Here is an 11218-nt window from a genome sequence, read left to right as displayed (position 1 = left end):
AATTGGTAGGCAGAACTTCTGAAATGCCTTGTTGATAGGCTGTATGGCATATGAATGTACACATTTTGACACATTCAAATGAAACTGAAAGCTCGAGCTCCCTTGGCCTCTACATCCGCGCACACTGGATATTGTAGCTTTTCGCTTTATTTTTTTATTTACCGTGTTGGTATATTGAAATAATAATATATAACATAAGAGAAAATGTTAAATTCAACAGTTTAGTATATATGGTGTCCATTATGAGTTACATATCAGTAATAATATATATCAACGAAATCTATGATACCACATTATTATTATGACACATAAATCATATTGTTGGCTTGTAAGATAGTCAGCTATCTGCGAATGAAATTGAGGGAGTCTTGCTAATAACCTTATTTTTTGATGTTGCTACATGTTAAAAGAATCATTTGTTAACATATGTAATAATATATTATTCATGAAAGGAACAAACACGAAATAAACCATTCAACTTATGCTCTAGATGGTTACATTTTTATATTCTATTTTAATTGCATAATAGGGCCTAAAGACATTGACATACACAAAAATGAGCTAGATGCAGTAAAGAAAGCAGTTTAGGAGGTATGGGATATCAACAGTCCCTTCCAACATGTGTAAAACTTTCTTCATGAAGGCCGAAGCAATGGCTCGTCAAGAATGCACCAAGAGCAACTTTAGTAACCTCTCCAATTGTTTTAGTTACCACCTCTTCATTACCTACTAGCTGACTAACTCACCAGACTCAAACATTGGTACACCCTCTTCAAGAAATATTTTATCCTCTGGAGATTTTGGTCCATACTTCTACGACAGCATATGATCTCCAGTAATACAACTCCAAAACTGTAAACATCTACTTTAACATTATCGTATTTTCGATGCCACTCTGGTGCAACATATCCCCTAGTTCTCTAATTCCTGTAAAAGTGTGTGTTTGATCTGACTTCAACACTTTGCTAATCCAAACAGAAATTTTGTACACCTGTTTCGTCCATGAGTATGTTTTAGGCTTTTACCAGTGGATGACTTGAGTCTCACAGTGTCGTGCAAATATGAATACCTCTAGCTATATCATGAACAATGCCCATTCTTTTCAACCCAATTAGGTTGTTTTTCAGGTGTAAGAGAAGATCAGCCAGAGAACCATTGCTCAGGTAATCATATACTAAGACCTTGTTGGCTCCCTCACACATAACCAAGTAGACAAACTAAGTTCCTATGGTGGGTTCTCCCAACAACTTTAATCTCAGTTAGAAACTCTTTTCCCCTTCGGCTAACACCTTCTCTAATTTCTTGACAGCTACAAACTTTTGGGAATTCAACATAGTCCCTTTGTAAACTGTTCCTGAAGATCCTCTACCACTCTTCCTGAAACCTTCCTTAGTTTTTCAATCTGCAAAAGTAAACGATATGGGAGCTATATCCTCACAAAATCTGAGGTTACCATTTCCTCGAATTTTTTTATATGACCGCATGATATCTACGGATGACAATCCCGAAAGTTGCTAAAATAACACTATAAAAGCAACAAATCCAACTTATTACAATTACCAGACCTGTTTGGGGTTTTTCTGCCTCTTTCGGAACAATGTCGTCATTCGAGGACATAATCCGACCTTGATGAAAGCAGGCTATTGAACCAGCTCCCATATCTCTTCGCCCAATCTCAAAGGAATCTTTGCATACTGCACTCACGATCATCGCTGTAGAATAGCGCTGCCTCACAATTGCAGTCCACCAAACATGCTTGTTGACAGTCTTCTTGGGTTTCCGATAGAACAAAATATGGAAGATCTTCCCAGCGTATGTTCTCCAATGGTTGAATCATGTATTTGACAGATCCATTCTTTTGCTGCAACTCTCGCGGTGAAATTTCTTTCACACCCAGATGTCCAATGCCTTGATTAACAAAGGAATATCCTGGAAGACATCTACATTCAGGTTTCTGATCATTTAAAACACAAAAGCTATTAATCCACCACACCCCCTTAGGGTCACACTATTTTTCGAAGATTCCCAGACAACTGTCGATGCACGATCTTTCTCGTTTGTATGAATACAATCTTAGTATCCCATCCGAATCAAGTTTCGCCAAATAGATTATTCCTCTCGTTGCATTATACCTTCTGTTAAATTCTCTGTGTTGAAGTTCTTGAATTAGCAGGTAAAGCGCGCCTCCACATCGGTTTAGTGTGACATTAGCGCCCCACCCATTTGTAGCAGACGACCAATAAGAGTATGCAGCGTGTCCGAAGTTCCGTTGGATACTGCACGAGGTTTCCATCTTGTTGCATCTTAGACGGATTCCCTGTGGAATGGTCAGTTTCTGAAATACTTAAAACAGCTCCTGCTCTGCTAGAAACGTTGAGTGGGCAAAGAGTATCAGTTGGGTAATCAAAACTCTGCCATATTATTTCCTTATCAGAGCTATAAGAGCACAAAATTTCCAGAGTCAAGCATGGAAGCAGAAGAGCCAGGGCTGGAAATCTCGGCGATATTTGTATCTTGGCCTTGTGTTGATTGCAAGACAAGCCTGCCTTCAGAATTCAACAGCAAAGTAGATTTCTGGGGACTGGAGAATCATCGCGTCTCGCTGTCCAGACAACAGTTTTCTCAGGAGTTCCTGCAAGTAATTCCAACCGCGTAGCCATTGCCTTGCTGATAAATCCAAAGGCGTAGAGACCAGAACCTGACAACCATGAGGAGTTTTGGTTGGTTTAAGAAAAGATCCTAGCTTATATTTGACTGTCTTCGTTGAGCCTTAGCTGTAAAAGTGCAAATAGTAGAAGAACAGATAAAGGATGCATTGAAAGAAAATGGAATCTCTGCATGTTCTGTATGTTAACTTTAGAAAGATTGATGAATCTGGTGCTGATTAAGATGACCCTAGAATCCATAATTATAACATCTATGGAACTGGAAGTCTCCCAAGTCAAGTCGGTCAAAAGATATATGGACTCCTCAAAACCCATCGAGTTCATAACCATTCATTATATCAACAAGTTGGTATGCTGACTTGTCTTTTGCTCTTTTTCTTCCTTTGAAAATTTTAACTTTAAACCAAACAAGACAAAGTTAATTCATAGAAAATGGGTTGTACAGCGATCTTTTGTGTGTTTCATAGAACTCTTTTTAGAAAATGAATTTACCAAGAAACGGTGCTCAAACCATTATAAACCACAATCCCACACCTTTTTTCTGTCGATGTGGATCCTAATATATTGTTGATTGTATTTATTATATTTAATATTTATTACATTTAAAGATATATAAGTACTATAGTACTTTGATATTTTATTTTTTTACGGGATACAAGTACGTGTTAAAACGGGTTGACACCTGACGTGTTGTGTCAAATAAATATTTAATCCAAGCTTGCTTCATTTAATTATTTCTGTCAAAGGTCACAACCAAGCCAACTCATTATTATTCGTGTCAAAGCGTATCAACCAATTCATGACACGTTTAATAATTTACCCTCTAAACTAATTTTCTGACATTCAATTTGATGAGATTGAATTGATTAAACAGGAGACGACTTACCAAAGTTTCTATAAAGAAAATTAGTGTTCAAAAAGTTTGGAGAAGACAACACATACCTTCCTGTTTGGAATTTTGTTTGTTAAAGAAATAAAATGTAGAGAAGACTGAAATACCTTTGAGTTTTAATATTTTAGTTTTTTTTTATTTATGGCTAATCAACTCATTCAATTACGTAATACCACACATTGTGATTACGATTATGCCACCAATTATCTGAGTTAGTGAAACGACTAATTACCCATAGCATATGTAAAATGAGACGACAAATGATCAATTTACCCCTATTTTGGTAGCAAAATTTCAAAGTGAATATATAAAAGCCGCAGAATAAATTGCTTCTGTTGTTTTTAATTGGGATAACTCTTTTTCAATTTTACCCATAGGTTAATTTAATCCGAATAGAAAGGACAAAACCATTCAAATGGTTCTGTTATCTATAAACCGCTCAAGGAGTAAAACATGTAACAAAAATCATTAAGGCCAGCTTAACTAAGCAGCCAAGGGCCTCAAGGTTAAAGAAGTGGCTTCAATGGAACCCTTGAAAAGAAAAACACCTCATTACAACAGAAATATAAAGATGAACAATAAGAAGCAGTTCACAGAAAGGGGGAAAAAATTGTCCACAACACAAATCAGCCTTATGACAATCCATGTTCAAGCGCAACCCCTTTAAACAACAACACCTGTGATATGCCCTAAGCGGCAACTAAACACATCAATTAGGATAGCAACTTGGCAAATTATAACACACACTGCTCCAATTAGGAATGCGAATCTTAGTGACAAGACCAGCAAGCTTCTAAGCAAGCACACAAACACCCAATGCTGGTAACTATGGACAATATGTCATCACAACCCAAAGCAAATCCTTCACTCTTTCTCATCAAATATTTTGAGTCTAAAACCTTTCTTATTTACGCAATATCAAGTCAACACTTTGTATAAGCATCCAATCCACGCTAATACTTGACCCCCAATGCCATGGGTTCTTGTCTAAGGTGGGTTCATCTTGCTCCCCACTGCTGGTTCCTCCTCTGCACCGAGCTGATTTTCTTTTGAACCGTTGCAAAGCTGACTCCTGGTGAGAGAATCAGCTTCCTTTGTTGCAGTCAATGAAGTGTATTTTCCTCATTTGCTGCTTTTGGTGATTTCATCTTTCTTCCTTGCTGGAATTGTTTAAATTGCTCCTTTCAGAAGGCAGTTTAGGAAGGGACTTCGTTGTGGCTTCTTCAATTGTACAGGAGAAATTCCTTTGCCAGAGTTGCTCTGAGATGCTTTCTCATCCAGACTTAGTTGGCTTGGTCGAGTGCTGGGGTTACCATTTCCATCCGTTTCCAGAAGTCAAGGACTTCTTTCTACAAGTTTGGAGATTTGGCTCTTGTTGTTGGTATCTACATCAAATTATATTGGTTAAGGAAAAAGCATTACAATTGTCTTAATATCTCTCCGGCTACCCATAACCAGTAAACTGGAATCATCTGCTACACAACTGGAATGGTCAAAGAGGGTGATTGGAAATAAAAACAAGCAATTGCACTGACCTCAAATCATCAGATCAAGAATGAATGGAGCAGACTGTGACAATATTAGGTTAGGGAACCAACATGTAATCAAGATATATTTCCCGAATATATATACAAAAACTGAGGCAAAATAATTTAGAGATGAAGGTTGGGCTGCTTCAACAACCTAAGTAAATTCATTTATCAGGAAAAGAATAATTTGAGATGGGTGAAGTGCAAGCACAGGCAAGAATAAAGGATTAAATGATCAAGTATTTCTCATCAAGAGTGAAGGGGGTGCTATTTCTTAAATCCCAATCAAAATAAACATAACCCGACAGTGAAATGTAAATACAACCAGTGAAACTTAGCCCCCAAAGTAACCACCCAACTCTTTAGTCCTTGTTTCTCTGGTTTCTATATATAATGCACAGCTTTCATCCATTATCTGATATTCTACGCTAAATCTTTGGCCAATGCTTAATAAAATAAAATGAAAATTCCAAGACTTTTATAAACTAAACACTACTTCAATTTCGTCCCAACTCACATATTTCTTATTGCAAGAACAAGAATTAATTTCCTAACCAAACAAGAGAAATAAATGTGCTCAGCTGCACACTAATGAGCTGGATCATCAGAGAGAACTTCAAAAGCTACAACATAGCAAAATGCAAACAACACCACCAGACTAAAAGCATGTCTGTGCCACTCGAACCTACAACCACCATAAAACACTTTATGCAGTGAATAAATTTTCAAAATCAATTCTGGCATAACTTTTACCAATAAGCAAAAACACACTCTTTCAATTAAGAAGCATTTATATGATTCGATCTTGTTTCAACAACTATCAACATTAGGAGCAGATAAACCAAATTGGTATGAGCACAAATTATCAAATAATGATCATACTCAAACTACAAGCATCCTTTTTGTTAATGTTACATAAAATTTAATCAATCCACTCAGTTCGTAAAGCATCTCCATACGAGTGCCATGATACTAACATTCAAAAGAAAATTAGTTTTCATTTGGTTACATCTTTGACGAAATACAAACTTACCTTCTTTAACTCCACTCTAGGAGGAGGAGGCCTTGGTAGAAGCTCGCGATGGGAGTTGCTTTAAAGGTCATCCTATTCTCACAGTAAAGCAATTCCAACCCTTATTTCCCTTCCGTCTCTCTCTAACCCCAATGGGTTCTCTTTTTTTTTTTTTTTTTTTTTTATCTCCAGACCCCAAAAAAAAAAAAAAAAAAAAAAAAAAAAAACCAACTACTAGTTGGCCGCCATGTGCGGAGGAAGTGAAGAAAAATTAAGGGCTGCCGGAACCGGCCACATTGTGGCGGAAGAATGCGATTAATTTGTGATCTCACCCCATCCGCCACGATCTGGCCTTGAACCGCCACGATCTAGGCGGTCCCCCTAAGTCGTTGCGCGATCTAGAGCGTGGTAGCTTTTTTCTGTTCCAAGCAAAGATCGCAGCCGCCGAATTTGTTTCCGGTGGCTGTGATATCTTTTTTACTTTGATCTGCTGAATTTTTCTTTTTTGGTTAATCTAAGAGAAAGAAGAAAGAGGAAACAAGAGAGAGAGAAAAAAAACAGACGAAAAAAGAGGAGGAAGTGGAAAAAAAAAAAAAAAAAAAAAAAAAAAAAAGAGAAGAGAACGGAAATATGGAGAAAAAGATTTAAAATTTAAAAATTTTTTGGGTGCTGATGAAAGTACTATATTGCTCTTTAGCAGACGGGAATCGTAACAGAATATGACGGAAAGTGTGGCTGTTTGTCATGTCCAAACCTTTTGTGTACTAACTTGTTTTTATAGAAAACTTCGGGTAGGTGTATGTCGTTTGGCCTATTAAATATGGTATTGTCATTAATATCTTGACTTAAAACCACAGGTCGACGTTTCTCATCCGGTTGACGTTTATTGACGCCCCTGAGGTTTAGGTGGAAAACTTAAAGAGACCCATATAGTTTAATAAACCCATATAATTTAAGTTACTTTACATCATTGGCAAAGATAACTATTGAGCGAATGAATTAATTTTCTTGGCATTGGTTCTATAAACATTTATATCTTCCGGGTTTTTCATTTCTTAAAAAAAAAAGAAAAAAAAATTTGCTGCATACAGCTTAAAAACATTGATCATTTCTTAACATACACGGACTTGTTAAACATATCTAAATAAGCCAAACTATCTAGTGCGGAGATTGCGAGAAATCAATTTTAGAGTCAATTTTGTTAGCATTTGTAGAGTTTACTTTGTAATTTGAAATTAAAATTCCCCCAATGTTATGTTCTAATTCTGAAATTGATCATTAAGAAGGTTGAAAAAAGAATATTGCTGTAAGAGATACTATCTCACTCACCAATTTAATCTTCTCATTAATATTCTCCGAGTCAATTACACGCCTTCTGGGAAAGTTGATATCACCAATCCTTCCTGCACGGGGTGCAGAAATGTTTGCACTAACTACAAATTTTATTTATTCTTTTAAATTTGATTTTTAGGTTGAACAGGAGAGAGTTCATTAAAAAGTAACAATTACTTACAATAATATTTAGGAAAATTGATAGTTATTGACTTAGTTTCCGTTAAATGCCCAACATCAACACTACTTATAGGCCTATTATTAAATTCGTATGATTTGCTAATCACCATCTAATCGTAAAGAAAAATTTAAAAATTTAATGTATAAAACAAATCATTATAATTATCAGTGAAAGTTTATATATATATATATATATATATACACACACACTTTGATCAGAATATCCTTATATTAATTTTATGAGAACCATACATAATCATTTCAAGAACTAGACGTGGGACCGTGCAGATATATTTATTTAATGTTTTTTAAGTAGGTTATAAACAAATTTGTTTTAACAAAATAAACTAATTAGAGTAAGACAGAATAATTTTTAAATTATATAAAGTTTAAAGTAAATATAAATTTTATATATATAAAAAGTTGTGTTAAGATAAAATTAATAATTGTACCTATATAATTATTAATTTCAATTATAGATAGATGTTGTTAAATCATTCATCCAACTTGATATATATTTTTGCAGATATGTCTTTGATATTCGATGTCAGTATTTTGTAGTGAATCATTTATAATATTTAAAATCACCTAAATATTATTAAAATCAACTATTTAAACTTAAAATTCATATGGACCTTCCGCAATTTCTGTAATTTATATTCATTTTCAAGTTGCGTTGCACGGGTATGTTTATTATATATTTTTTACATTATTATTGGTTCTATATTGAAGTTCATTTTATATTGAATTGAGAATTAAAAAATCAATAAATAAAATATCCACAAATTGAACTCAAAGTTTATATCATCATGGTTCTTCTCAAATATGTCACCATTTGAAATCTGCAACCAAAGTTTAAAATTTTGTCAAGAAAAGCAAAAAAAAAAAAAAATTGTAAAATAACCCACTGGATATTATTGATAAGTCTATAAATCAATCAGAAAAAGAGAAACCTTATTGAAAAATGTGAACTTTTAATCAAGAGATTTACATAGCCAAAGGAAAAACCTGATTTTGATTGTTGAAAAGAGAAAATGAATTATTTTTATTATTATTATTTTGAAATTAAAAAAAAAAAATGTTGAGAAGAGAACTCACATAGAAAGCAATAACAACTTCAACAGTATAATTTAAAGGCAACTTAATTGAAGCATTGAAAAAGCCATGAAGATAAAGGTCCTATCACACAAATCTATTTGCTGTAATTAGAATTGACCACAATCTCTAGTAAAAAAAAATAATAATTTGATGATAGCATCCTAAATAAAGACGACAATTGTAAAACCCACAAATCAAACAACAAAATCAAGCCAAAAATCAACAAAAAGGGATACAACAAATACAAGTAAAACTACACATCAATATTTGTTTTCCTTTGTCATCACTAAAATTGAATTTGTTTTGTGTGTGATGATAAAAAGAATGGTTCGACAGCAGCTTTAGTTATCCTAATTCATCGTATAATATATCAAATTAAATCCCTATCTTTCTAGTTTCCAAAGATTCAAACCGCTCATCAATTAGATTTTTATTGAAAAATCGAGTAACAACGAAAACCAAAATGTGTGTGATAATAAAAAGAATAGTTTGATAGTAGGTCTACAGTTATCCAAATTAAGCATATAATATATCAAATTAAAGCCCCATCTGTCTAGGTTCTAAAGATTCAAACCTCTCATCAATTGGTTTTTTATTGAGCAAGTTATGGTCAATTTACTACTGACTGTTCAGTGGAAACTGAAATGTGTGTGATAATAAAATAAATGGTTCGGAAGTGAGGCTAAAGTTATCAAAATTAAGCATATAATATATAAAATTAAATCCCAATTTGTCTAGTTTCTAAAGCTTCAAACCTCTCATCAATTGGATTTTTATTGAGCAAGTTATGATCTATTTACTATTGATTGTTCAGTGGAAATATAAATGTATGTGATGATACAATGAATAGTTTACTATAGCTACATGATTCAGCATCAAACATCAGTTGATATTTGTTAAATAAGTGAAATTAGTTATATTCAGCAACAACTTCTTTTCATGATATATGTATGTACTATAAAAAACTACCAACAAAAAGAGATAGAACAATTATAATTAAAATTACATATCAATATTTTTTTTTCTTTAAGGATAATAATAATGGTTCAGCATATTATAAATGGTTTACTAAAGCTACATGATTTGGCAACAAACATCAGATGATATTTGTGATACAAAAAAAAAAAAAAAAAAATTTGTTATATTTAGCAACAACCTGTTTTCGATATATGTATGTAACATAAAAAAATATCAACAAAAAGAAATGCTCTACAATCCGCGCACAACGGATATTGTAGCTTTTCGCTTTATTTTTTTATTACCGGTTGGTATATTGAAATAATAATATAGTAACAGGAAGAGAAAATGTATAAATTCAACAGTTTAGTATATATGCGTGTCCATTATGAGTTGACATAATCAAGAAATTAGATAAGTGATTAATATCCAAACAGAAAATCTATGATACCACAATTTATTTAATATGACACATAAATCATATTGTTGGCTTGTAAGATAGTAATCCGCTATCTGCGAATGAAATTGAGAGGAGTCTTGCTAAGTAACCTTATTTTTTGATGTTGCTACATGTTAAAAGAATATTTGTTAACATTATGTAAAATATATTATTGCATGAAAGTGAACAGAACACGAAAATAAACCAGTTCAACTTATGCTCATAGATGATTACATTTTTATATTCTATTTTAATTGCATAATAGGGCCTAAAGACATTGACATACACAAAAATGAGCTAGATGCAGTAAAAGAAAGCAGGTTAGGAGGTACTGGGATATCAACAGTCCCTTCCAACATGTGTAAAACTTTCTTCATGAAGGCCGAAGCAATGGCTCGCAAGAATGCACCAAAGAGCAACTTTAGTAATCCTCTCCAATTGTTTTAGTTACACCTCTTCATTACCTACTAGCTGACTCAACTCACCAGACTCAAAACATTGGTACACCCAATCTTCAAGAATAATTTTATCCTCTGAGAGATTTTGGTCCATACTTCTACGACAGCATATGATCTCCAGTAATACAACTCCAAAACTGTAAACATCTACTTTAACAATTATCAGTAGATTTCGATGCCACTCTGGTGCAACATATCCCCTAGTTCCTCTAATTCCTGTTAAAAGTGTGTGGTTTGATCTGACTTCAACTACTTTGCTAATCCAAAATCAGAAATTTTGTACACCTGTTATCGTCCATGAGTATGTTTAGGCTTTTACCAGTGGATGACTTGAGTCTCACAGTTGTCGTGCAAATATGGAATACCTCTAGCTATATCATGAACAATGCCCATCTTTCAACCCAATTAGGTTGTTTTTCAGGTGTGAAGAGAAGATCAGCCAGAGAACCATTGCTCATGTAATCATATACTAAGACCTTGTTGGCTCCCTCAAACAATAACCAAGTAGACGAACTAAGTTCCTATGGTGGGTTCTCCAACAACTTTAATCTCAGTTAGAAACTCTTTCCCCCTTCGGCTACACCACTTCTCTAATTTCTTGACAGCTACAAACTTTTGGGAATTCAACTAGTCCCTTTGTAAACTGTTCCTGAAG

The sequence above is a fragment of the Pistacia vera genome, unplaced genomic scaffold, assembly GCF_008641045.1.
Source record: "Pistacia vera cultivar Batoury unplaced genomic scaffold, PisVer_v2 Contig338, whole genome shotgun sequence".
Classification (NCBI taxonomy): domain Eukaryota; kingdom Viridiplantae; phylum Streptophyta; class Magnoliopsida; order Sapindales; family Anacardiaceae; genus Pistacia; species Pistacia vera.
The sequence above is the reverse complement of the archived record's forward strand: the minus strand, read 5'-3'. Positions refer to the sequence as shown.